Genomic DNA, 5834 nt, shown 5'->3' on the forward strand with positions numbered 1-5834 from the left:
TTCCTTACTTCATACTGGACAAAGAGACATAAATGGCCATAAGTACCACAGCCATATACGATCTGGAGAGAGAGAGAGAACATAGTACCACAGACATAGAAGATCTGGAGAGAGAGAGACCATAGTACCACAGACATAAGATCTGGAGGGAGAGCGAGACCATAGTACAACAGACATAAGATCTGGAGGGAGAGCGAGACCATAGTACAACAGACATAAGATCTGGAGGGAGAGAGAGACCACAGTTCAACAGCCATTGAACAATAGAAAGAGAGCTGGGAGAGAGAACATAGAGAACGGTATAGATAAGAACGAGTATATAACTGAGAGAGAGAGCGAGGACGTCTATGCCCATATCACAGGGACAGGCATGGTTTTGTTCCAGCCCAAGCACCAACACGCCTGATTCAACTAATCAACTCATCATCCACCCCTTCCTTGTTTTCTGGATTCATCCAGGATCAGGAATTTACATTCTAAATACTCTGAGATAGACAGACAGACAGACAGAGAAACGTAAAGACGCTATAGGTTATGAACCAGGGTTGGGGTCAATTCCATTTCAATTCATCAATTCAGAAAGTAAACCAAAATTCTATTCCAAATTATAATTTCATTTAAAAGCATTGAAGAGAATTGGAATTTCAGTGTACTTCCTGAATTGACTGGAATTGAAATGGAATTCAATCGATCACATTTTATTTATGAAGCCCTTTTGAAATGTGAATTGAGCCCAACCCTGTTATGAATCCACTTACCTGTGGTGGAGCTAGGCCTCAGTACAGAGAAACAGACAGCCAGCCAGGTGAGGTGAGAAGAGCAGGCGGTGATGAGGCAGCCAGGTAACAGGTAGAGCACACGTGACTGTCCTCCCCTCTGTCTTTTATGCCTCTCCCTCTCCCTCTCTCTCTCCCTCTCTCTCTCCCTCTCTCTCTCCCTCTCCCTCTCCCTCTCCCTCTCCCTCTACCACTCCCTCTCCCTCTCCCTCTACCTCTCTCTCTCCCTCTCTCCCTCTCTCTCTCCCCTCTCCCTCTCCCTCTCCCCTCTCCCTCTCCCTCTCCCTCTCCCTCTCCCTCTCCCTCTCCCTCTCCCTCTCCCTCTACCTCTCTCTCTCTCTCTTTCTCTTCTTTCTCTCCCTCTCCCTCTCCCTCTCCCTCTCCTCTCTCTCCCTCTACCTCTCTCTCTCCCTCTCTCTCTCCCTCTCTCTCTCCCTCTCCTCTCCCTCTCTCTCTCCTCTCCCTCTCTCTCTCCCTCTCTCCTCTCCCTCTCCCTCTCTCTCTCTCTCTCCCTCTCCCTCTCCCTCTACCTCTACCTCTACCTCTACCTCTACCTCTACCTCTACCTCTACCTCTACCTCTACCTCTCTCTCTCTCCCTCTCCCTCTCCCTCTCCCTCTCCCTCTCCCTCTCCCTCTCCCTCACCCTCTCTCTCCCTCTCCCTCTCCCTCTCCCTCTCCCTCTCCCTCTCTCTCTCTCTCTCCCTCTCCATCTCTCTCTCTCTCTCAGCTAGGACTTTGTTTGACAGCATCAGCGGAAAAAGCTATATTCATGATTGTCATTCAAGCCTTTAAGCTGCTTGTTGAGCTGCTATGAGAGGTACTGGGAGATCTATCTGGCCTTACATGGGCTTTTTCCATAGCAGCACCCGAATGTCTCCAGTGATTAAATTAGTGTAAGCTCAAGTTATTTATTTGGAAGTGTGACACTAAGCACTTGTGGTGAGCAGAATCAACAACCTCTGCATCGTCAACAGTTGCTTTGTGAGAAGGTGTTAACCGTAGATGGTGTTAACGACTGATGGCCTGACGTTCTGTTCAAGAATCTCCTGGTATACCTCAGAATTCATGGTTCCCTTAATGATGTGGAGTCGTCCAGGTCCAGAGGAGGAAAAGCAGCCCCAGATCTTGACATTCCCACCACCATACTTGACTGTTGGGATAAGGTTATTTTGGTGGTAGGCAGTGTTGGGTTTTCACCAAACATAGCGGTGTTGATTGTGAACAAGAAGGTCAATTTTGTACTCATCGGTCCAGAGAATGGACTTCCAGAAACCTTCAGGTTTGTCCAGGTGGTCTCTGGCAAAGTTAAAGACGGGCAGTTTGGTTGTTTTTTGACAGCAGAGGCTTCTTCCTAGCAACCCTCCCATGAATGGCATTTCGATTGTGTTCTTCTTATTGTTGAAGCATGCACAGTTACCTGAGATGCAGCAAGGGAGGTCTGCAAATCTCTAGATGTTATGTTTGGGTTGGCTTTTGCCTGATTTATTATCGATCTTGTGGCTCTTGGGGATATTTTGGAAGGGCGTCCACTTCTAGGCCGAGTTGCTGTCATGTTAAATGCTCTCCATTTGTAAATGATTTGCCTCACAGTGGACTGATAGAGCTCAAATCTTTTGGAGATGATTTTATAGCTTTCCCCAGACTGATGTGCTCTCACTACACTCGTCATGATATCTCCTTTCCTCTCTGCATGGTTTGCTTTGCATTTACCTGGATGGGTAACACCAAACTGACCAGATTTATTATCTCTATTTATCAGAGTCTCGCCCAAACTCTTTCCTAACGATCTCTCCTTTGATTGGTTCATTTGGTAGCTTATTATTTACCCACCTGATTCTACCAACCTACTTGATTTAACCAATGCAACTTGGGGTTCACTTATTTTTGCACCTGCACTAATTCCTTTTTTAATTTTGTTTTTCTACAACACACATAATTTCCTCTACACCAACATATGATATTGGTAAATATAAACCTGTTATGTCAGATCAAAAAGACTGGTTCTGATTAAATGAAGATTTCATGGTAGAAACTGAAAAAATCTGTAATTGCACAAGGCGTTCACATACTTTCAAGCAGCACTGATATACAGGGGTTACCGGTACCGAGTCAATGTGCGGGGGTACAGGTTAGTCGAGGTAATTTGTACATCAAATCAAATCAAATCAAATGTATTGGCCACATGCGCCGAATACAACAGGTGCAGACATTACAGTGAAATGCTTACTTACAGCCCTTAACCAACAGTGCATTTCTTTTTAATAAAAAAGTAAAATAAAACAACAACAAAAAAGTGTTGAGAAAAAAAGAGCAAAAATAAAATAACAGTAGGGAGGCTATATATACAGGGGGGTACCGTTGCAGAGTCAATGTGCGGGGGCACCGGCTAGTTGAGGTAGTTGAAGTAATATGTACATGTGGGAAGAGTTAAAGTGACTATGCATAAATAATTAACAGAGTAGCAGCAGCGTAAAAAGATGGGGTGGGGTGTGGGGGTGGGGGGGGCAGTGCAAATAGTCCGGGTAGCCATGATTAGCTGTTCAGGAGTCTTATGGCTTGGGGGTAGAAGCTGTTGAGAAGTCTTTTGGACCTAGACTTGGCACTCTGTTACCGCTTGCCGTGCGGTAGCAGAGAGAACAGTCTATGACTAGGGTGGCTGGAGTCTTTGACAATTTTGAGGGCCTTCCTCTTACACCGCCTGGTATAGAGGTCCTGGATGGCAGGAAGCTTGGCCCCAGTGATGTACTGGGCCGTACGCACTAACCTCTGTAGTGCCTTGCGGTCGGAGGACAAGCAGTTGCCATACCAGGCGGTGATGCAACCAGTCAGGATGCTCTCGATGGTGCAGCTGTAGAATTTTTTGAGGATCTGAGGACCCATGCCAAATCTTTTCAGTCTCCTGAGGGGGAATAGGCTTTGTCGTGCCCTCTTCACGACTGTCTTGGTGTATTTGGACCATGATAGTACGTTGGTGATGTGGACACCAAGGAACTTGAAGCTCTCAACTTGTTCCACTACAGCCCCGTCGATGAGAATGGGGGTGTTCTCAGTCCTATTTTTTTTCCTGTAGTCCACAATCATCTCCTTTGTCTTGGTCACGTTGAGGGAGAGGTTGTTATCCTGGCACCACATGGCCAGGTCTCTGACCTCCTCCCTATAGGCTGTCTCATCGTTGTCGGTGATCAGGCCTACCACTGTTGTGTCGTCGGCAAACTTAATGATGGTGTTGGAGTCGTGCCTGGCCATGCAGTCATGGGTGAACAGGGAGTACAGGAGGGGACTGAGCACGCACCCCTGAGGGGCCCCCGTGTTGAGGATCAGTGTGGCAGATGTGTTGTTACCTACCCTTACCACCTGGGGGCGGCCCGTCAGGAAATCCAGGATCCAGTTGCAGAGGGAGGTGTTTAGTCCCAGGATCCTTAGCTTAGTGATGAGCTTTGAGGGCACTATGGTGTTGAATGCTGAGCTGTAGACAATTAATAGCATTCTCACGTAGGTGTTCCTCTTGTCCAGGTGGGAAAGGGCAGTGTGGAGTGCAATAGAGATTGCATCATCGGTGGATCTGTTGGGGCGGTATGCAAATTGGAGTGGGTCTAGGGTTTCTGGGATAATGGTGTTGATGTGAGCCATGACCAGCCTTTCAAAGCACTTCATGGCTACAGACGTCAGTGCTACGGGTCGGTAGTCATTTAGGCAGGTTATCTTAGTGTCCTTGGGCACGGGGACTATGGTGGTCTGCTTGAAACATGTTGGTATTACAGACTCAGTCAGGGACATGTTGAAAATGTCAGTGAAGACACTTGCCAGTTGGTCAGCACATGCTCGGAGTACACGTCCTGGTAATCCGTCTGGCCCTGGGGCCTTGTGAATGTTGACCTGCTTAAAAGTCTTACTCACATCGGCTACGGAGAGCGTGATCACATAGTCATCCGGAACAGCTGGTGCTCTCATGCATGCTTCAGTGTTGCTTGCCTCGAAGCGAGCATAGAAGTGGTTTAGCTCGCCTGGAAGTATTGTGTAACTGGGCAGCTCGCGGCTGTGCTTCCCTTTGTAGTCTGTAATAGTTTTCAAGCCCTGCCACATCCGACGATGTGGCATGTAGTTAGGGGTAAAGTGACTATGCGTCTGTACAGTAGGCCTACAATAGGCAGGTAGGTGTAGTGTAGTGTAGTCCTACTATAGGCAGGTAGAGGTAGTATAGTGTAGTCCTACTATAAGCAGGTAGGTGTAGTGTAGTCCTACTATAAGCAGGTAGGTGTAGTGTAGTGTAGTCCTACTATAGGCAGGTAGGTGTAGTGTAGTCATACTATAGGCAGGTAAGTGTAGTGTAGTGTAGTGTAGTCCTACTATATATAGGCAGGTAGGTGTAGTGTAGTCCTACTATAAGCAGGTAGGTGTAGTGTAGTGTAGTCCTACTATAGGCAGGTAGGTGTAGTTAGTGTAGTCCTACTATAGGTAGGTAGGTGTAGTGTAGTGTAGTCCTACTATAGGCAGGTAGGTGTAGTGTAGTCCTACCATAGGTAGGTAGGTGTAGTGTAGTCATACTATAGGCAGGTAGGTGTAGTGTAGTCCTACTATAGGCAGGTAGGTGTAGTGTAGTGTAGTCCTACCATAGGTAGGTAGGTGTAGTGTAGTCCTACTATAGGCAGGTAGGTGTAGTGTAGTCCTACTATAGGCAGGTAGGTGTAGTGTAGTGTAGTCCTACTATAGGCAGGTAGGTGTAGTGTAGTGTAGTCCTACTATAGGTAGGTAGGTGTAGTGTAGTCCTACTATAGGCAGGTAAGTGTAGTGTAGTCATACTATAGGCAGGTAGGTGTAGTTAGTGTAGTCCTACTATAGGCAGGTAGGTGTAGTGTAGTGTAGTCCTACTATAGGCAGGTAGGTGTAGTGTAGTGTAGTCCTACTATAGGTAGGTAGGTGTAGTGTAGTCATACTATAGGCAGGTAGGTGTAGTGTAGTGTAGTCCTACTATAGGCAGGTAGGTATAGTGTAGTCCTACTATAGGCAGGTAGGTGTAGTGTAGTCCTACTATAGGCAGGTAGGTGTAGTATAGTGT

This window comes from Coregonus lavaretus (genome assembly GCF_964263955.1).
Source record: "Coregonus lavaretus genome assembly, contig: HAP1_SCAFFOLD_5743, whole genome shotgun sequence".
In the NCBI taxonomy this organism is placed as follows: Eukaryota; Metazoa; Chordata; class Actinopteri; order Salmoniformes; family Salmonidae; genus Coregonus; species Coregonus lavaretus.